This window comes from Pomacea canaliculata, linkage group LG1 (genome assembly GCF_003073045.1).
Source record: "Pomacea canaliculata isolate SZHN2017 linkage group LG1, ASM307304v1, whole genome shotgun sequence".
NCBI lineage: Eukaryota > Metazoa > Mollusca > Gastropoda > Architaenioglossa > Ampullariidae > Pomacea > Pomacea canaliculata.
The window spans coordinates 16,513,078-16,536,542 of NC_037590.1; the positions used below are offsets into that span (position 1 = coordinate 16,513,078).

Consider the following 23,465-nt stretch of genomic DNA (forward strand, 5'->3'; position numbering starts at 1 on the left):
TCCTAGTAGGTTCTTAGTACTTTGTGACGTCAGAGAGTACCGGCTGCAAAAGGTGTTGAGGTAGTGGGAGGGAGAACCGAACCGGCACGACGGGCGCGACCTGAGAGCGTTGGCACGTCACACGGTGCAGGGGGGTGGGGTAGGGGAGGGGTGGAAAAGAAAAGAGACTCCAGAATGATGGCATGGCTTGGCAAACAAACGGTGCGCACGGCTCTACAGAAACAATGTCAGAACAACAAGTCGTCTCCTCGCTTCTCCTTTGTGACATTCGAGAATCCTTCGCGGCCAAGGCGATCGGCCAACGCTTCCGTCATCTGGCAGTTCGAGTATTGCACTCAATATTGATTTCAAAGATACCTGATCCTCGCCGCGAGTTTGAACATGCACACATCTACATCGGGAATTATGTCGGCTTGCTGAGAGTTTAAAGAGTTCAAGCCAGTTATCTCTAGTACCCAGTTAGTCAAAGACTGTTTCATCCAGACGCACGGTACCCGTCCAGAAACAATCTGTTGTATTCCTAACATCGTTACGGCCACACAGAAAAGACCGTTGTTGCCACCGTCTGATCGTCTGCAGTGGAGGAGGCGAAGACAAAATGACAAAAGAGGCGACGAATAATAAATGTCAAACGATAAATAAAACAGCGATAACAATAAAATAAGACTTGCGGACTAAACTACATCCTGACATTGAGCCCACAGTCTGTAATTTCCTCATACTCAGGCTCCATCAAGTGCGTGTCCGCACACACACACACACGCACGCATCCCAAGTACACACGTACACACATACCTACACACACGCGTACGTACGTACTGTATAGAACTTTGTGAACCCTGGCAGACCCAGACCAAGCCGTTTCCTAGAAAGCAGATGGTTCCTGAACAAGTCGTTTAAACGGTGTTTATCTCTGGCATGGTTACACCTTGCATCAGTCTGACATCTAGCATATTGACTAGTCCCTTATTGGAGTAAAATCAACATCTTTACAAGTAAACACTTATCTCTTTCTTTTTCTGTCAACATCCAGCACCGGATCTACGTTTCCTCCTAAAATTTCCTTATTTTCATTTTTTCTTTCTCCTTATCAAGTAAAATTTTGTGAAAAGGAAACTACGCATTTATAACAGAACCCGGACACTTGAAATTTTTTTTTTATTCTTTTGTCGAGCGTGACATGGAGAGCAACCGGTAAAACTGGAAGTGAACGTGAACACTTGACACTTTGCATAATAAGCCTCGTGCTCATGAATGAAGCGTACTTTTAACACAAAGACTTCTCGAATAAAACAAAGCAACTTCCTGAACTTGCGCCTCTCTCTCCTTTACAAAGACTCGGAAAAAGACTTCAGAATCCAGGTTGATTTGTTGGTTTGGTAGAAAAGTGTTTCTAAGTAGAGGGGATATCACACTACTTGGTGGGAGGGGGGGAATGAGGAGTAAGGAAACCGTAGTACCCCGAGACTACCCCCCACACCGATGGCAAGCCCTGGAAACAGGTGTGACAGCGTTCCGGGATGAGACCTGAACCAAAGCCCTCTCACTGCAATGGTGATAAGTGTTTTAACCACTTTACTATCGGACACCCGAACTCAGACCACATCCAATGACATATGGCGACGGCTACCAGTCTGTCTATTGTCCGTTACATCCATTTCCACACCTGGCTCCCTCCTATGACATATGGCGACAGCTACCTATCTCTAAGGTCCGTTACATCCCTCTCCACACCTGTCTCCCTCCCTACAAGCGGGTTGTGCAATGTCGATATCGATCTCGACATCGTGTTTATGGCCGACTGTATTGGGTGTCATCAGATCGTTTGACACTTTCTGTCTCTCCACGGACCAGGCATATCATTGGTCCTAAGTGTCATTTCACTGGATGATCACTTGATTAAAAAAACAAAACAAAACAAAAAATCTCGCGGAGTCTTTGAACTGACAGAAAGGAGACCGCGCCTGCGAGTCAATCATGAATGCTCAAAGGAAACAAACTAAACGTCCACTTACAACAACGAAAATGAGACTGTTACTTATTGTCCTTCCTTCTTCAACATAGCATCACAATGATTATGTGAAGGAGAAAAGCAGCAAAGTATTATTCACTCCGACCAGGTATCTAACACCTCGCAAGATAGAGGCGGCAAGACTGCATCAGAGTTCACCACAAGCAGGTCTTGTAAGCTCCTTACCTGGAAAATCCTTACCTGGCGGTGTAAAGCTGCTTACATTTTCACTAATCTAATGAGAATTATATGTCATAACACTACTTATGCGCCAGGAGTATCAAGTGTGTAACATCAGCATCAAAGTTCTTACAAAAGGTAAAACAAGATGAGGATGGCGGAATGGTGGCTAGCGTGGGAGGCTGAGGATGGTCAGTGGTCATTGTGAAACAGATGCTACCTATATTTAAAAAAATGCGCTGAGCAATAATGTAAATATTTGCACATCTTGTCATTGTCTCGAATTTCCGTTGCGAAACGAAAACAGATTAAAGATCGAGCAAATCCAATACAACTACTAAAACCTTTCTGACTGATTGTAGTAATGTACATCGGAGTTACATTGATGTGAGTTCTTCTCTTCTTATCAGGCGGCGAACGAATGACATTTTTAAATCGAATTGAGAGTAATCATCTTCAAGCCATTTTTTTTCGTCCTGCAAAATGTCATCGATCAGACAATGGCACTGTAATTAATTTTAACTTCTTCTGCCATCGAGCGACGATTAAACGAGCGCTGCGAAACGTTTAGCCCTCGTTTACAGGCCAGGTTAATCGTAAAGCAAACAGATCATTCAGTTGGCATGAATTTATTAATAAAATGTATTGAGGATAGTTAATTAATGTGTACAGAAGAGCTCGTACGTGGACTGACCTCAATTCGTATTTCTATCATCACAGGCCAGACCAATGGGAGACAATCGAACGTATGACAAATCGGATTAATCACAAGCCGACTTTTGTAACGTCGCAGGAAATAAAGTTTTGGCCTCTGACCCCGTAGACTTACCTAGAAGTCTGTGTGTGACCCCTTTCTGAAAGCAAGAAGAGACTTGCGATGTTCAAAGGCTTAAAAATTTCTCGCGAGTGGCTTCCTTTAGACATTTATTCAATGCATCCATCCGGGCACTTGAAAATAAATTGTGCTCTGGTTGGCTTTAACATTAAAAGTTGTACTTTAGTTGACTTCAATGTAAACCTCACTCCATGGTGATGCAAATAAGTGGTCTAGGGATATATTTGTTGTCCTATCACTATTACAGATTCACATGACGGTAGAGACACTGTACTCACAAATCATTACCAATTATGTAACAATTACGATCGAATGAGTATAGGAAGGTTTTCTCAAGTGACATAAAGATCTCAGTATTGTTTATTACTGTTTCATATTTTTGTCTTACCCACCCACCCACCCAACCCCAATTCACTACCGTCATCGTAGATGCCTGAAGATTGCATCAATCAGCATTGTTACCAAAAGGTTTTTGGAGCGAAGATGTCAGCGCCTAAACAAAAAAATGCCGCAAGTTTCTTTATGAATGTCAACAAACACGTCACTAACAGGAATCTACGAGCTCGTGCAGAAGGTCAGGAGGAGTTTATCGCTCACAATCGCACGCCCTGTGTTAACGGATTGGGAAAGTGGATAGCGCACTGGTTCGAAACCCCTATGGAGAGGTAATGGTGGGAATGCGTACCCGGCTATGTATAAAGATAGAGGAAGGTAAGGCAGCGACAGGAAATGATTCCCCCTCTCACATAAAACTGTCACCAGATAAGTGCTATTTCTACCACCTCACTCACATCTACCGAAAGAATAGAGGTAGGATTTACTTTAATGATTTTATTCAAACCAGTGAAAACGCCTGATTACATCAAAGTTTTAGATTGACAGTTGTTTCGTCTCGGTCCAAGTCACCAACTGTTCACAATACCTGTGTCCCGGATGTGAACAGGGTTTCAAGGGTCTGAAGTCGTCTTCTCCTCCACCTTATCCCGTTACTCTCCCTTCTCTTCTTAATTCTGTTTTTTCGCTTAGAATATAAGCACAGGTTTACAGACGCCTGGTAATATTTCGCTCGTAATTTGCCTAAAAGTTGTCCTTCCTAAACATCTGTACTTTCTGGCAAAGCTTATCGGAACACTTAGATAACGTAAAACAAAATGGTTTTTCCTTGCCTGGGAGGATGCAAGCCGTTGCTCATTCCGTCTTCCATCTCTAACCCACCAGCTGTTTGTTTGCTTCAAGATGGAAATGTTTCAGGACACTTTGGCGCATTCAGCATGTAAACAAAACGCTCAGCTTCACCGGTGCAGTTTTATTTTTTTACACATGATTGCACCTTTTGCCAGGTCACGTGAAGTTCACGTTGAATTACGAGCTACGACGTAGACGTAAGTAAGAAATTTGCGTGTATCATGTGCGGCGTGTTAATGTTTTAGCCTGGCAACAAAAAAAAAAAAAAAAAAAAAAAAAAAGTTTCTTCAGGTTTTCGACAATCAACAAGAATAACGTTCCTTCATGAACTCTATGTGAGGTCATGGTCATGAAGAAAAAAAAATTTCTTTTTGAATATTTACGCCAACTACATCCCCTTCTTGTGACCTTCTCTCAATAATTACATCTCCGCCACACCAACAACTTTCTAGAACGGAAATTACAAAAAAATATTAAATTATGTGCTGTTATATGAAGAAGAGCTATCATGCTTCAGTTTCGTAAAAAAAACAAAACAAATATAAAACAAAAAAAAAACCCCAAAAAACCCAAAACAACAACACAGAAAAAAAAAATCAAAAAAAGAAAACCACCCACGAACCAAAAGCGTTCTCTAACCCACTCGCAAATATATATATATAGTGGAGTTGTTATGAAATTTGCTTTGCTAGGACAACCCCGAACGTGTAAGTCTACTTACCCTCCAACATGCGACTTTGAACTGAAGCCATTTTTGCGGCCGTCAACAGAAGATTGGTCACCAACACAAAGTTACCTCCCTTGGTTACAACGGCCAGCCATCTACACCACTGACAGCTACCACAGGTCTAAACATTTCATCGCTGATGTCAGCACGAGAGATTCCGACCTCAGCGTCTAAGGACCAGCATCTACATCTGCTGCTTCCATATTCTCCAACTTCCCAGCATCAACCTCTGACCTCTCACAAGGTGTCCAGACGCTAGATGTAGAACATCCGGGGGTTGCTTTCGATGTTACGCTAACATTTAACAATGACAGTCACGCCAAGAGATGACACTGCCGACCTTGACATTCAACACGACCTTTTGATGGCCCCGAAACTTCGATGCTCGGGCGGAAGGTTTGGTCTTGTGTTCAGTATGCAGCTTCTCAAAGCAATAGTAGAGCGAGATTTATAGAGCGCCAAAGTAGCCTCCACGCCCATGGGCCACGGTCGTGAGACTGAAATCCTCGACTCACAGTCGCCACAAAAAATAATTTACAAAATCCTGGTTCCTTTTTCTCCTGTAGGCCTTTCTTCCTTTTTAGCAAGGACAAATATCATTGCTACAGACGTGTGCGTACACGTGCACTAAACACAAATCAGTGTTAAAAAATACATTGAGAAACACCTAGATGCAATCAAACTTCACTGACTGCTTAGAAAATTAAAAAATGATCCTGAACTGTTGGAGACAGCATCGGTAAATCCGAAGCAAAGTATTGTTTCTAGTGTAATATGCAAACAATTTTTTTCCGTTATTTTTTTTTTCAGTCCACATTTGAAATCCGCGAGAGCTTCTAACTAGCTTGGAATGAATGAACACGGTTTTTGGTGGTACGTGTAACGAGAAGTATATAATCAGGAGCATGCCTACAGAACAGGAAATAAACAACAATCACTCTGGATCCATTAATATGAGAAATACTAGTTGGGTCGAGGTGCACACCACTTAGCTGTTAATAGCCGGATGGTAACCATCCACAGTCAACTAAAATCTTTATGAACTATTAGTACCTTACCATTAACCATTTAGGTCCTATAGACGTCCTGTGTACCCAGTCTCTCAAACGAAACGGTGTCGCACTCACCTCCCTCCAGAACCATTTTCTCTATTTCGCAAACGTCTACAAATTTATTGCTCTTGACTAAGCTTTCATTTCAAAACTTAATTAACTTACAGCACTTCAGCAAAAGTCACGTCTCATGAAAGCTGATGAAAATTGCACGACCTCCGCATCTGCCTCATCCCCAAACCATCCCTTTCCCTTTTTTGCCCCTGCAGCAACCTGTTCTCTCGCAACGCTGCGCCAGCGAATATACAAGCTCACCTCTGACCCCGACCCTCGACTGCCTCCGAAGCCAGAAACGTTGTGATGAACATCCGGTCTGCAGCAGACAGACATCACGGCTGACTACTGGAACCATTAGGGTCCAACCCCTTGGCATTTTAGAACGTACCTGAAACCACTCACATGTGAAGCAGCACTGACATTTCAACCTCGAAAATCTTTGCCTGACACACTTTCCATCCGAAGACATGCAACAAATTCCCGGCTCGCGCGGCCGCGACAAGCAGCAAAGCCTCTCTTGTGCTCAAGATGTTTGGGGAATGCATGAAGCCTCAGAAACATTTAAAGGTTACAGGCCAGTATTCGGTGGCTTACACGACAACCCAAGAATGATGCATCACATCAGAATGAAGAAAGAACTAAAAAAAAAAAGAAAGGAAGATAAGAAAAAAAAGAAAAAGTGTGAGAAAATAATGATAAGGAAAGTATTAAAAAAAGCGTATTAAAGAAAGTAATTAAAAATGAAAAAAAAAAAAAAAAAAAAAAAAAGCGAACGGAAAAGAACGAACGAACAAATAAAAAAAGAAGCGAATAAAAAAAAGGAACAAGAGGGAAAAAATCTATAAATAAAAAAAACTGAAAATAAGAACGAACGGACATTAAAAAAAGCAAAAAAAAAGAAACCAAACAAAAACAAACAAAACAAACAAACAAAAAAAAAAAAAAAACAAAACAAACAAACAAAAAACAAACAAACAAACAAACAAACAAAAAAAACAACAACAACAACAAAAAAAAAAGGATGAACATCTGGGGGAAAAGAAACGAACACAAAGTAAGACAGAAAGAAAGGGTTTGGGCAAAGGAGAGAGAAGAAAAGCGCGGAGGAGCAAAAGATAGAATACACCAAATTGATCATGTAAGCCAACAGCTGTTTGCATGTCAGATCAGGGAAGCCTCCATTGCAATGCTCCTCCTTACTGTCGGTTTAATCCATAAGAGGATCGATTATAGGCTGCGCTGGTGAGTGACGCCATCGATGTCAGACTTGCTGTTACTGCTGGATGTCCTCTGAGACAAAATGACTGGTGTCACAGTGAACACCAGCATGCACAAGATGAAAGAACATCCACCAACCTCACACACCACCACCATCATCACTCAATTCACAAACGGAAAACCAATCTGCCTGTTACAGAAAGACATGTAGACAAATGGTTTGTAAAACGGAAAATATGAATGTTGTTATTTTGAAAGTTTAGGATGATCGTTTCCCACGCGGTAGGTTCAAGACCCAGGATATTTTTGCGAAGAAAATTATGGTCTTTTGTTTGCATCAGGAATATTCTGCTATCGGCACGCAATCCAAAGCTGACTGCTTCCCTTGATGATAGACTCAATCGAAACGCGACATGGCGGAAGAATACTCAAACCACAAATGAAAACATGCTTCAGCTCGCTTAACTCCGTGAAACAAAGATTAATTACAGGAAAGGTCAATAACTAATCGAAACGTCTGCCTCGACAGGCAGAAAAAGCAACAAATCGAAAGAGGATCGAATCTTTTTTTGCTGAGGGTCGAAACAGCCATTACCACTTGTTGCACTGTGTGAGTCTGGCTTTATATCGACAGAGTCGCACAGTGTAAGTCTGGCTTTAGGTAAACATTTGGATGTGAACACAGCAAGCATTTGTGACAGCAGTAATGGTGGGTCTTGCGTGGTTATATCTTTCAAGCAATAAGAGATCACATAGAAGAGTGAGTGAGAAGATAATAGGTAAAAATAAGTACACGCGTGCAGTGATAGAGAGAAAGAAAGAATTTGAATAAAAATTTATTGTAAAGAAATGCAGTAAATTACAAGAATGTTTCCATTGGCATTATGGCTAGAAAGAGAGGTTCTGTGTGTGTGTGAGGGAAAAAGAAATCGTGTGAGGCGACAGGGCTGCGGACCAGAAATTGCTGCTTGTCGCACGCGGCTAAAATGTCGTTATCAAGGGAGGCAGCAACTTTACGGCACCGGGGGGTCTATAATTCAAAGATTACTCGCCACGAATGAAACGAAATACGGCCGTACCATTCTGGTCGTCTGGAGTGTGCCCTCTGAGCTCAGAATTAGGTGTCTAAATCAAACAGCCAGTCCCCACAGAGATAAAAATATCAAAATTAATCATTAATTCAAGCTTTCCCGTTCCCTGAAAACCCTGTTCATTAAATATGGTCTTGTTTAAAGCAGATATAAAAGTGCGTGGGTGGAAGGAAATTGTATAAAAGTCTTCCCCCCTCCCTTTGTCCCAACTCCTCCAAATTCGGCAGAAAGTTTAGTTTACTGGAAGTTCGAAGATACATTGCTTTGAAGTGTTTTTACTTTCAATATTAATCTGTATTCTTTTATAGTTGAATAACGATGTTTTTCCAGTACAATAATATTTCATCACATCTGCCGCTTGCTGTTACCAAGAAAACCCAATAAGTGTTTTTTTCAGATGACATAGATAGGCTAACCACTTTCTCCCCTTTGCTTGTTTACCTAAGCATTTTACCCGACATTTAACTATTACGAACAAACGAGAAAATGATATCAGTAACTGTCTGACCGATGACAGTAAGTGCTTTGAAAAAGCTTTAACTGTTAACGATAACTCAAGAAACTGCCCAAACCAAAGTCATCTAAGCCTTTTATGCCACTAGGAAGAATTGGGGAAGAGTGGAAAAAAGCATAAAAGTACTGAATCGATTTATGTGCTGCAGTAAAATTCACATACATTGAGGATGTCAGAGACTTAACATTAAGATTTAACAGCGGAAGATGCTTGAGAAGAAAGCAGTAAATATTTAAAGCATATTTAGAGCATCCCAAGACAGGCAGAATTCTTCCAAAGGCATTCAAGTCGACGCCCACGCAAAGATGTAGGTAGCAGGGAGCAGGTACAGTCATCATTCCACGCTTCATGAACTTTATTCTGCCATCTTTAGTCACGTGAGCGTTAGAGCGTGTCGTGACCATAACATGTCTTTATTTCGAGTGTTAGCTCGTACAAACCTGCTCACCAATGTTCCAGTATACATCGTATTCACATTGTGTACTAACTGCAAATTTGCCTGTATTAGTTCTATTAACATCGTTTATTTGGGATTGTTGATTAAATATTAATTATTAATACTTATGCCACTCTAAACATATTTGTTTATGTTTTTAAATTGTATCGTGCATTAATTATCTTGGCTGCCAATATTGGCAGTCTGTTGTGTATTAGGTGGGCCAAAACGTATTGGCACCGTCTTGGATGTATGTCATGGTGTGCTTAGGTTAGTTTGCACTTCAGTTTCGTCTAGCCAGGTTAAAAAAAAAACCGTTCCGGCACCAATCAAGCTCCGACTGCTTCGGCCGATTGCCACCCAACCTGGCACGCGGACCGCACGAGACTGAATTCTTTATTTCAGGGCCTTCCCGTCCACACCCTCGTCTGACGTCACTCGCCTTCCCTCCACTACCCCACCCCACCAATGGAGGGAAACAAGAGAAAAGTGGGGTGGAGGAATGAATTAGAATAATTTAGTTGAAGGATGTATCGCGCGTCAGAGAATGAGAGAGAAAAGAAATGTTTCAGAATATAAATGTTGCGCTTCCTTACTAGCCAGAAACACGAATGTTTAAAAAAAATTCTGTGAGCAAGTTTGTTTTTCTAACCTCGAGGTATTTACACACCATTACGGGTAGTTTGAGAAAATGGCGATGGGGAGATGTAGAGAAGGATTACGGTGCAATTAAAATGAACTAATTTCCATTTGGAGAAAAACAGTTTTTGTGACAAAAATGATGATTAGTTGAAACCGGAAGTGTCGTCTTCAGTATAAACGTGCGCACATACTGAACCAGAGCTGTCATGTCCAGTCCAGCATTGTGCCAACAGAGAACACGCTGAATCAGAGCTGTCGTCCTCAGTCCAGAACTCTATTAGTCGACAAGGTGGTCTTTATCCCATTCCACATTTCACAATTTCACAAAGGTAGGTAGAGTGGCACCTGTGATGTGCACAGCGATCAAAGGGCGAGCAGCACACTGGTATGTGACGGAGCTACAATGGTCTTGCTGCCCTCTCTAATGAAGGAGCCGAGAAGAGGTCGGCGTCGTCTGGTCATTAAATATGGTGGCCCTGCAGTGCAGTGGCTGAAAGCTTGTCACAGCAGCAAAAATTTCATCCTTGGACTCCGGGGAAGTTCTCCCTGCACGCTTGACTTGTTTACCCGGCTGACTGTTGTCCGGGTACTCTGGGTTCCAAGTCCTCCATGAGTCCTCCTCTCCTAGATCGTGCGACATCACCGTTAGGTAGGAAACACTTCTCCTATCAATTCAACGATGTAGTTGAAGAGAATGGTGAGGACAGTAATTTTTAATAAATCCACGATAATGAAATATTGACCATTGGCTGAAATTAAAATCAACAAATTAATGGGTGTTTGTATGTAAATAAATCTGAAGCGGCTAATTCCATTTCAAACACAAGTTATAAGAAACGTAAACAGGGATATGCATCATTTGAAGGAAAGTGTTCATCACCATGGCAGATACATGCTGTTCCCCGAAACGAGACACAAACTCCATTCTCGTCTGTGGAAATTCGATTTCTATCTCCGTAGCTTGGGGTCTGGCACAGTGAGCAACGGGAGACTGTGGGAGAAAAAAAAATCGAGAAAGACAAAAACTGATGAACAAAACACGATGGAGAACAAGTGGCTTATTTCTGACGCCTCTACCCGACACCCACCCATCGATAGACACAACATAATCATATACATCGTCTTTTATATTCCAGTCCTGTAGAAAAATAGACGAATCATTGGCACTAACTGCATGTAGAGAGACACCAGAGAGACTCCTTTGGACATTCAGTGCCCTTTCGCGGGTCCTTCGGGATTTTGTGGACAACCCTTCGATTGGCTTTGTATCGTGTTGCATTTTAGTATGTTTCCCGCATTTTCTCTCTCCACACAGATATTGATGCTCTCACAATTTGCATGAAGGATAAAGAGCCTCATTCCATCTGCAAAAGGGGAGATGCGGTATATACGATACATAAAATAATCATTATTATTATTATTGTTATTAAGCCAGCCTGATACAACCTCACTCACTTCTGCTTTTCATGACCCACTAGCCCACATTCAAAGTATCTACTTTTCAATTCAGCTGAAGTTCATTTTCAATGACTGTAATAGAACCATCTTTATTTCTTTGTTAATCCCTCACCTTTTACCTTATTATCACAGGAAATGCATCCCAGCTGACGAGGTAATGGTGTCTGATATCCATCCCTGCTATTAACCTTAATCCACATGTTTAACACTCGTGGTCGTGACAAGTTGAGGAAAGAGAGAGATCAAGATGGATCATCCTTTACGAGGTAAATTGAATCCGCGGACTGCTGTTCTAATCCATGGTGCTCTGGATGTTTGACTACCACATGGACGTGTGTATGTGGACTGCTGTCTGTCTACCGAGACCAACGCTTAGCCTCTTGCGAAGTTCTCCGCTTTTAGTCTCGGCGAGCCTAAACAATGTGACTAAACCGGAAGCTTTGTAGTCTCCTGCTTCGTTTTAGTAGTTAACGGGGAAAAATCGTCTGCCAGCAGTCCAGTAATAAAGTCTGTGACTACCATGGTAGCATGAGAAACGTTTGATATGCACGTGCGGAAACTTTCTCTCCCCTCCCACCGGACAACCATGTCTGCCTCTAACCCGACAACAGGTGCAGCATGCCTAGTACGCGCGCATGCGTGGACATCCCACCCTATACACGCGCACACAAACACTTTTTTCCTACAGGAAGATAGAGTCAGGATGATAAGTTGTTGTCCAGCGGCAAAATAGGGACATCAAGGGTAAGCGTCTTGTCTCCATGGTTACCAAACGGTGTCCAGACGGACGTCTAAGTAACTTTACCTCCAGAACATCTTTACCACTGCGCAATAACTACACACCGCCTTTAACTACAAAGACAAGAAGCTTGTCCTGGATGTTCCAACATTGCCCATGGGACAACGAAGTACCCTTGCTTCATAACGATGGTCCAAAGTTGTTGAGAGTGACAAACATTTCCTCCCCCCACCTCACCAACCCTCAAAAAATGAGGGTGACTGCTAGGCGACAGCTGTGTGTTTGACGAGTTTTACGATCAAAGCGGTGCAAACAGGCCGTTACACTCTCATCTGATCAGTTTTGCGACAGGTGATGCGCGAATACTTCAGGTAGAAAAAGTCGCAAAACAATGTCGATTACCGGAACAGACAAAACCGATGGCAGGCAGTGTCAGGTGTCCTTGCACAAGGTTATAAGATGGCGCACGGAAGCTGGCATTGACTCCAAGCTGTCACGTGGTCTAAGTGCAGCTGTTCTTTTACTGGAGCTACACATGCCGTTGTGTTACCGCATGATGCAAGATATACAGTATTAAAACATGTTAGCGCAACAGGCACATTTTTTGGCATACATTTATACTTGAAACGATACTTATTTTTTTTAGATTGCTAAGGTCTTTTGCCATCCATCAACCATTTTTTCCTGAAAGTGTTCCCATAGAGACATGTAGATATATTGGTGTTACGTCACACAGACATGTTACTTCACAGCGTGCGCGTGAGTGCGTGCCAAGCATTTATTTCTCCATTACAAGTTTAGTAACTGCGTTAGCATGCTGGATACAAGACTGATACACATTTTATCTGATTTCGTCTTAAACTGACGACAGACACACCAAAAATCTTTTTGGCCAAGAACATTTGTGAAGTTCAAAAATAAAAATAACAGCTTTGTCACACAGTTGAACTTGTGAGGTTTTTCCCCGCTCAAGTGTCTGCATCTCTGCACTGCAGACGAAAGGCAGATGACTTGACAGAAAAAAGTACAGGTATGCACTAATCGGATTAATTTTTTTTCCTTTACCCTCCGCAGTAAAAATAAAACAAAACAAAACAACAAAACCACGCAAACAACTATACCTGTTCGCGGTGGATTTTTAGGGCCCACGGCGGCCAAATCAAATAAATTTCGATTGTCTGGCTCCTCTCACTTCAAAAATGTACCGTTGCTGGCTGTTGATGTATGTTAGAGGTTCGTGAACAGACAAACGACGACAACCACAAAAAAGAAAAAAGAAATGCAAAAAAAGAAATCCGAAAGACTACGACTGAATACGACACAGGAAACCACACACAACCGCTACTTATGCACAATATTTTATATGTTTCCAGATTTAGCTCCAGCTCCTGTCTGAATTTTTTTTCAGAAAACACATTCTTCTACCGTCAGGAAATATCGGATTCGATTAAAGAGACTTTATTCACGGTGTATCGGCGATTACAGAGATTAGAGAACAGAATACCAATTTTTGTCATTATCATTTTATAAAGCTGAAACATTATCGTAGATGTGCAGAGATAACCGTTTTTGTTGTTTAGAAACAATATTTCGAGACAAACATGTGCGCAAATAACATCCGGAAGCTTGATAGCTCAAGAAGGACATGAAACGGATAAGACAGAGATGTATTGGCATAAACTAACTCAAGCTTTCCTAATCACTTCCCTAGCCATAGAATGCAAGTAGTTTTCGTATTGCAGATTTTTATACACTAGATGTAAACTTCCGGGTTTTATCTTATTTATTTAATATTTTTTCTTTAGACCACTATAGAAACATGTTTGTAACAGGTGAAGAACGATTATCAACCTTTCTCTGAAAAAGTACAGGTCAAAGTACACATGTAAGCTCATTGTGATCATTAACTCTAATGTCAAGAAAATTTTATTTAATTAAGAGTGACATGGTCTGCATGTACATCTTGATTATTGAGCATAATTAATGACGAACGATTACCATGTATATATTTTCTTTAGTACACGAAGTTTTATATATATGAGCGATCCGAAATCATCCTCATTATCTTTGCCGTCCTTTTTATCTGTTCATCTAATGTGAACAGTTAAAATTCTTTTAATTCTTCAGCTTCCATCGTTTACAACTGGATTCTCGCTGGCAAACAGTCTTTATCACTCGTTAGGAACCAACCAAGCTTTACACAAAATATTTTTCTTTACTTCTTTATCTGTAGATTTTTTTTCAAACAAACCTATTGTTTTTAAGATTTTTTTTCTATCCCTGGTCTCTCTTCCTACTTCCTAAGAAGTTCCTGTCTGTCTGGCTGGCTGTCTGCCACTTGTTTTATATGCCAGTGAAACATAGAGCTCACTGTAAATAGCAGATGCTCTTCACTGGTCCTCAGTGCGCATGTTTCTCTTGGGTGGCTCCTCCCACAGTTACATCATCAAACGCAGGTTAAAGCTTTAGAAAAAATAATGGTTCGTATATGGGCAGGTACAGGAATGTGGATGTGGTTTTGTTGTGATTCTTGGCATACTCAGGTGACACGTGATCTTGCGGTTTGCACATCACACAACTTAGTTTCGGACAAAAGAGAGAAAGCACAGGTCCTGTGGAATTAAATTCTGTGCACGACCTCTAGGTCACACACTTGACCCCAGACCCTTCTTCAAAGAGCAAAACGCGGCGAGGCTCAGCCCCACACGAAGGACCATCGCCATCTTCATTTTATCAAACGGTATTTCGCGAAGTCAGCCTCTCGCAATTATGTAATTATATTTGTCTTCCCGAACAGCACTGCAGCTTTAAACATATTTAAACACAAAACACTCTGCTTACATTCTATTTTCCTTTCAATTACTGCCTGAGCTGCCGACACGGTGTTAAACATCAACAACCAGCCTTTAACGACTGCCTAGTTGCAGTAGGGGAAAAGCAACACTTTTTCAAAATATTTCTTTTGGACGTTTACCAATCCTCGTACCACCTGGAAGTAATACCCGGATTCTGCATTTTAAACAATTGCAGTGGTTGGGGATAAAGGCAAAAGAACACTGCTAACCACTTCGAAATGTCCTCGACCAATGTAAACAACATTAAAAGTTCCAAATTATTGAACACTTACAGACTAGAGAACAGACTGATAAGCACACTTTAGTCTTTCTTGCCCCCATCATGCACTGGGCCAAAACTTCTCTTTTTTTTCAAGCTGATTCCTCATATAAGCCACTAAATATCAACCCCTGAGCTAACAATTTATTATTTCACTCGAGATACATCTTTCTGATCATCAAAATTCTGACTTGCTTTTCGGAAGGAGGTCAAAAATTTATTTTTCAAAACGCCTTTAATCAAGATGTAGTTTGCCGCAAAAATATCAAACAAGAACTCATTGGTGAAAAAAAAGTGACAGTTATTTTCTATTAACAACATGTCAGCAGCTCAACTGAAGTTTATTTTTGACTCTCGTCAACAGTTCATACTGTCAGAACGCAGGCAGGATGAACTCTCCAACGGAAGAAGGAAATAAAAAGCCTGCACTAAGACTTGAGAGGCTAAAGTAATTTACTCGGCGGCCAAAAAGGTCATAAGCCATTGAGCTGATCACAGGTTCTAGGTTCTTTTTTTCAGCTTCTTAACGAGGACATGAAAAGACGGTTGCAGACATTCTTCAGATCGTTGGCGGGGACTTGGGTTACGATAGTAGAAGCAGTGAACGTAAACTGAAAAAAAAAAAAAAATAACCTGACGACGAACAACAGAAAGAAATCAATGACCACGAAATGGAAAAGTTCGATCTGACCGCATGCACTCAGTGTACATACACAAGAAGTGAGAATTACCGAGCGTCCAGCGACACAACAAGACGACGATGTTGTAAGTCAAGCTGTGATTGCCACATGTCTGGAAACAAGGCGATCGTGTACCACTGGGACATTTTATTCGTTTTTTTCGCTTATAACCTGTTTTTCCTTGGTCTGGTATTCTTGCTTGCATGTCCATCGCTCACGCTAGCTGCTGCCACGTGACTGACGCACGTAATCTTCAACGAACTGAAGTGTCTGACGTTTTTCAAAATTGGAAAATAATTATCCTAACTTAATTTTTTTTTTCAATGTTTTAATCCAATTTTTTTTTAATATGAACATGATTTATTAAAGTGCTATTGAATACATTTTACAGGAAGTGCAATGTTGTTCATTTAAGGGTTTAAAAAAACTCTTTGCGACTATGACGTATAGTAGAAGACGTAAAGAAGACGTAACGAAGACGTAAAGAATACGTGGTAGAATACGTGAAGAATACTCATAGAAGATGTAAAGAATCCGTAGACAGAAGTAAAAATATTAAACTCAAGTACAGTGTACGTGCCCGCAGCAGAAGCACCACCACGGGTGATGGAGTGTAAAAAGCTAGAGAGCCAACAGGTAGTGCCTGGCATTGCTTTCCCTCACGCGTTCATCTATTTCGGCCTTGACAAATAGCAAGGTGCAGTGAAAGCCGCCTGCTGTAGGAGAGACCAAGAGAGAAGAGGCAGTGAGGGAAGAATATAATTTTTTTTTCTTACAGGCCCTGCGGGAGCCATCGCCTGACTTCGCCTGCCCTCTGTCTAGACGGCTCTGCAACACCAGCTAGGGCGGGTGTGTCGGGACATCGGTAGTTTATCCATGGGTTAAATTATCCAAACTGGGGTAGGGAACCGGCTGGATAAGTTAACCGACAGACTAACTAGCTCCTGATTCATGAGTCTCCGAGTACATAAAGTTACTTTACCGACCGCCATGGACTCCCGAACAAAAACAGAACCCCTAGAGTTAAAACGAGTAACATTTTAAAACAAATATTCAAAATACAAGCAAAAAGCTTCAGTCAGTCAAATCCTTATTACGACCAAATGATATTCTTCGACTATGTATGTTAAGACAGCAAAAACTAAATGATCAAAGAAAAAAAACTGCGCTATTATTGCGACATTCAGCTTTTTCAAAACGTGTTCTACTCACAGATTATTCATTCAATAAAATTAATAAATATATATATATCAAACAGTTTGACGCCATTTTATATGCCCTGTTTACTAATAAGTAAACCTTTGTAAGCGATTTGTTAAAGTCAACATAGCACGCTCTCCGCCATATTTGTCCCAGTTGTGGGAGGAGGAGGGAGGAGAATTGATATTTTACGTCGAGCCAGCAACTAAGGCTATATCACGCCATGTAAACAAATGTCACATACAGAGAAAAAACAGCGTGCCCGAGACGAGAGCTGAACCCAGGACACCCAACCCTCACAGTCTTGGTGACGGGCGCTAACCGTTGCGCCACCGGACCGCCAGGTGTGGGAGGAAAGCTACACCTCCGATAAAAGGCCGATAAAACGATTTGGGTAATACTACCCAGAATTCATGACTAGAGCAGTTAGCCGCGAAATCAGGTTAGCTGATCTACTCAGCTCGAGTATGCTAACACCTGAGTTAATGCGCTCCGTGAATATGAGCCCTGACCACCAAGTCGTGCAACAAAGGATCGTTTTTTTTCTGTTCACGACTACCCTCCACCCACCTACTCGAATCCCCACAAACCGTTTCTGACATGCATCACTGAGGATAGAGCAGAAGCTAGTAGCACAACAGTATTTTGAACCCCGAAACAATTATTTTAATCGCTTCTATGCCATTTCCCGTGCGTTATACAAGCGTCTACGAAAACTGAGCTGGCAGGAACGAAAATCTGGCTTAAACCGTTTTATTTTATTTCGAACAATTTTTATGTGGGTGATAGATCAAAGGTTAAAAGTATTTAAAATTAGAAATATGTTGTGCAAGTAGCCTCAGAAAATGCAGAACAACTTACGTACACCGCCTCTTGTAATCATAGTCTCACTCTAACCTGCTGTCACACCCACCAGCGGGACTGTCAACCTGGCCCCAGCCATCGAGTCCCAGCACAACACGTGGAACGGAAAGAGATGGCGGGTGAGGGGATGGGAGGAGTAGTTGCACGGCGGGGTGCACGTACGAGCGCAACGCGTGCACGCATGCACGCACAGTCATGCATGAGCACAGGCACGCACCAGCACCTGCTCTTCTACACATTCCAGGAATTTATTTTTTCCTTCTTTCTCATTGACACGTGTGAGTGCACCAGCCAACTGCTGACGCTTTAGATCAATGGCACGGGCTGCACGCGCACACAAACACAGAAATAAACCAGTCTGTAAGTATTCACTCATCAAGGCATCAATCGTTCTAACTTTTGGCTGTTACAATTTTTAAAATTATTTTATCACTGTATTTTCTTCATTCTATAATTCTCGAGTAAAAAGGACTGTGTCCTGAAGCGCAACAACACTGAGTAGATGTCAGCGACCGCTGGGAGGGGTTGTGATCTGAAAACGACAGTTACCATCTCTAATAAAAGTATAAAGAAGGGTCAAAGCTACATCCGGTACATAGAAACTCCGTTGAATAGCATAACCCAATTTATACCTGGGAACAGGTGTGTTGCTCCAGAATCTGGACAGAGTTCCTTAAAAATGCTGACAAATCATCGCAGTAAACTTTCATTTGCGGACACAAGCCACCTGATACTCTAATCAATGATGTAAGACTGAGATCAAGTAAAAATCAACAGACTATTCGGATGTTTTGTTTATTTTTTCCAAAAAATGTTGTGCGATGATTAATTTCTTTATACTAAGGCAGATATAAACAAACCTCGTATTTGATGAAACCACAGCCGTCCTGACAACAACCACTAGCATTTTCTTTTTTTTTTTTTTTTTATAGCTAGTGTCATCAATCTAAAGAGCTTTGGGTGAGCTGGAGGTTAAAATTTCGTCCCTGCCCTCCTCTTCTCCGTCATGCCTAATCCTCCGCCCGCTCCCCCCGTGAAGCCAAGTGGTTGGACCTGATGGCGTCGCCCTTTTGTGACTCGCACACAAAACCTCGGCGAGGACCGCTGCACTCAATGGCGAGTGAGAACAGCTCACTCCCATTGCACCCACGTCTGCTGGCACAGCTTGCGCAACACTGACAGATGCAATGTCATTAATGATCAAAGTTTCCATTTGGGGTTTTCTCAGTTTTCTTCCGCGGCACTCATTCACCGCTCCCCAATGTATTACTATTATTTATATCTTTTTTCTTCGCGTTAGTGCCAAACTTTCCTGCACTAAGCAAATACGAATATGTCAGCTGATTCGATGTCCTGGTGCTCTAGTTTTCTCCTAGACCGATGTGGATGAACTTTTACTGTTTTGTTAAACTGTCGACAAATTTCGGCTCGGTCGACCAATTAGGACGAATTAACCTTTGCTTTCTGCTACTGTATAATCGGGGCTTCGTCGTTTGGCAGTGGTGTGTGCCATCAGGCCGCTCCTTGCTCGTAAAGCTTTTATGTTTGTTGATTTTTATTTATTTATTTATTTATTTTTTATTTATTTATTTATTTTTTTTATCAAAAGGGTGCGAATGACGTTTATGGGGACTCAAATGTTTGACATTTTCTCGTGTTCACTCGTGCGTAGCTGAAATCATCCAATGGGTCCAGGCCCTTCATATTACTCTGACAAAGCTCGTGCTTTCCGTCAAGCTACAAGCAGTCCACCTCAGCCTTACAATATACAGGAAGCAAACCTTTGCCTATAGTCGGGGCGGGGATGTGACGAGGTGACAAGATAACAATTTTGAAAAAAATCGTGACGTCATAAGACGCCATCTTGGTAGCCAATGTATGTGCTGGGCATGCTGATCGAACCTGATTGAGATAGTTCTCATTAAGTATGCAAATGTCTACTGAATAAAATTATTGGAAATCAATGTATGGCGCGGCAGGACGCCCAATTAGTATAGAATAGCTAGCTGCTGAAACTGTCAGCTACCAAAGGTGGCATCTGACGCTCTCTCGGCCATGTGCAGGACCTGTAGTCTCGGAAAACCATTATTAGACTGAACTCTGACCTGTCTAGACAAGGCTAACAAGTGCAAGGGACGAACGTTTCCTACACAACGACGACAAGGTGAGGGCGCTTTGTTCTCTGAATCGCACAGTGTCGAGTGCTGGCGACACCTCCATCTATTATTGCTGGGCCAAGCGATAATTTTCAACGAGCGCTCGTTGTCGTATGCCCCGTGGGAGAGTGGGGCACAGGCACGGGGCACGGCTGGTGCCTCCTACGCCCGTTCGATGAGTGCCAGCTGTGGTCATAAGGTAATGAAAATGTGTTCTGTACCACGTACACTGGACAGCTGTGTGCCAGCTTACCTGTCCAGGTGGGGGTGGAGCGTGGGAGTGGATAGGGGGTGGAGTGTGTGTGTGTGTGGGGGTGGTGGTGGTGGTGGTGACCGTGACAGTGTGCGCGTGTGTTGTCCGATCTCAGTTGAAATTTCCTAGACTGGGAGATAAATGATGCGATGAGCACAAAATATAACCGTCGCGTTATTTCATAAGTGAGTCATCTGATTGTAATACAAAAGCTATTTTACAAATTTTAATACCAATCAACTTAAAACATTTTGTTTCACCACCAGCGCGAGGATGATGATGATGATGATGGTGGTGGTGGTGATGGAAGCAGCAAAGCAGCGGGTATCAGAAGAAAATAAAGGGTAAGTGTACAGAAGAATTTGTCGAGATATCCCTTATTCTCTTTCTTGCCTGCCTTATCTCATCCTCTTCCTGGCGAGACATCGTTTTCTCCCCAATCCGCGTGGGAACCGCTGACGTAGGCAACACGCCATTATCACAGCAGTGCTGCTGCTGCTGCTGCTGCTGCAAGTGTCTGCGAGGGCTCACACACCGCTCCATGCACGGTTGCATCGGACAAAGTGCTGAATCCTCAATTCTCCCCTCCTCCACCCTTTCCCACCCACATCATCGCGCGAGCTCTCTCCCCCTCGTGAAGCGCGTGCATCAGGGTGACTTTCCAGCTACATCCACACGCGCACTCGAGATATGTTTTTGTCCACGAGTTTACTCCCAGATATGTTAATCACAAGCTTCCACTAGAGGTCTGTTATGACACAAGGCGGTCCACATATTATGGGATTAGAAAACACAAAGGAAATTTTCTCCCATAACTGTGAAAAAAAATGGACAAGAGTAAAAATAGCTATACATGATTTAAATGCCAGAGATGTAACCGCTTCTGTTTGGAAAGACAACAGCTCAACAAAGCCTAAACACTTTTATTTTCAAAGAATTTGTTTACATCAGTTAACCTAAAAATATAACACCAGCGACTATTTATGGAAATGTGTCATTAAGAAAAGTCAGAAAAAAGGTTAAAATATTTTTAAGAGCTTTCTTTAGTTGAGGTTTTACACCTGTAAACATGTGTACTTATATTTGTATACGTGTAAGCGTGTTGCAACGTCTGTTGTCCTAATAGTATGTGAGTGAGAGAGGATAGATGTCTGGTTGTCATCTTGAGTTTGTGTGCAGGCACGACTGTACCAGTAAGAGTTTGCTTTTCGCCTGTTGTAACCATGTGCAAAAGTTTTGAAATAAAATTCTTGCGATGTTTCTGTGCACATTGCGAGGTCGTAATGTTCAAAACTGCACTTACCTAATGTCAACAAGATAGGAGCGGGAATCGCCATTCACCCAACCACCCTGCAACACACACACAAACACAGAGGGACTGAATGAGAGAGTGGGTGAGTGAGTGAAAGACAGGATAAGCGCAGTAAACAGTCAACCTCCATCCACCCTCGCTCCCCACCCTCTCCGCCGCTCACCCACCCCAGCACCCTGTCGTGTGTACGCGAGAACCGATCGGGCGCCACTGCATTCCTCGTCAGGACTACCTGCAACAACAGCGTTGTGGGCGATCATTTTTACACCTGGCAGGAGAACATGTTTCTGGCACTGTCAAAACATTCGCCGCCAACACCCGCCCTGCTGACAGTTCTGGGTACGTTGGTGTCGCACGAAACAACACGATTATGTCTGCGAAAACATCCTGAGGGCGGACCAGGCAAGATGCCAGTTGAGGGAAAGAAAAATGAAAAAAAAAAACCAGAAAATTTGGAAAACTGCGGCGAAGTGCAAATAAGACAATCTGCGTCAGGTGGTTCCAGACGATCTTCACCGCCAGGAACATCAGAAAGTACTAGAACATCGCAGGTTAACCCGCTCCGCCAGAAACTTAAGGAAGTTCAAAGAGATCACAGGTCATCCCGCACAGGCATCTTGGAAAGTACTATAAACATATTTACATACCCCTCGTCTAACAGGTTAAGTGGTGTGGGTTTCTTTTCAGTTTTATCTACCATCTGTATTGGATTTATCGTCGTTAGCTTGTTGCTACGACCTCCTTAAGTTCCTCTGTTTGCTGGATTGTGTGAGGTTTTCTTTTTCCTTTTTGAATGGACAGAGAAGATCGACGATTTCGTGGACAATGGTTTCCATGTCCTGTAAAGTTTGTGGTCAGTTTTTGTAACATTAACCTCCACAACTGTTGTTCCTCCATTACCCTCGCATTGACCTTTTAGATGGCGTCCTCGGCGTTGTGTTGTGGTTTTTCATTTTTGATTTCAACTTTCTTTGGTCAGTCTTCTTGAACTGACGACAAGGCGTAGTAGTCTCTAGTGCGATGGACTTTATATATTTTTCTCTCTTGTATTCTTCGTAAAGTGCCATGAGCTTGCCTATAAGGCTTGGACATGGTGCTGTATAAGTTTATTATTAGAATAACGCCAGGCACGTTAAAATGTTCTCTGAGATCACAGGTCAACCGGCACCGCCAAGACCGTTGGAATGTTCCAAGAAATCCCAGGTTAACACCAAGGCTGGGTACAACATGGCGAAAAATATCGTCAGCACTAAGAGCAGCGACAACGGCGTATTATGGACGTGTTTGCTGGAAGCACAGAGAGAATAAAAGAGGCGAACTCGCGACGGTTGGTGTCGTCGAACAGCGCAACCCGACGTCGCACCTGATCGACTTGGCGACGTCATGTTCCTGTTGACTGGTGCCGCAACCACCTGGCAGGTGAATTAGTCCAATCCGCCGGGAGTCATTGTTATCGTTTATTGTCACACGTACGCGCTCGACTGAGCACACACACACACACACGCGGGATGCACACGTACTGTGCAGTCATGCGTATAATGTTCATGCAAGTTAAAAAATATTAACAGTAATAATTAAATGCTCGTGAGGTGAAACACCTGGGTTTTGACAGTCAACATGCGAAATTTTCTTGCAAATCAAAATGGAAGTAGCAGCAACAAATAAGAACCTCGGGTGGTTCATGGTCTTGAGCAGAATAAAGAGCACGACGACGGCCAGTAGCCTCCCTTTGCAACAGGTC

The 23,465-nt window shown here is 42.4% G+C and overlaps 1 protein-coding gene across 5 annotated transcripts in view; it reads right to left on the bottom strand.

Annotated features, from left to right (window-relative positions):
- Positions 1-23,465, bottom strand: part of LOC112563146 (G protein-activated inward rectifier potassium channel 3-like) — a 63,557-nt gene that overhangs the window by 36,461 nt on the left and 3,631 nt on the right. For 3 of the 5 annotated variants that reach the window (XM_025236982.1, XM_025236909.1, XM_025236924.1), the window contains exon 2: positions 21,716-21,762. The exons of the other annotated variants lie outside the window; for them this stretch is intronic. The gene's annotated coding sequence lies outside the window, so the exon portion shown is untranslated. The remainder of the gene's footprint in view (positions 1-21,715; positions 21,763-23,465) is intronic. 5 annotated transcript variants of the gene reach the window in all.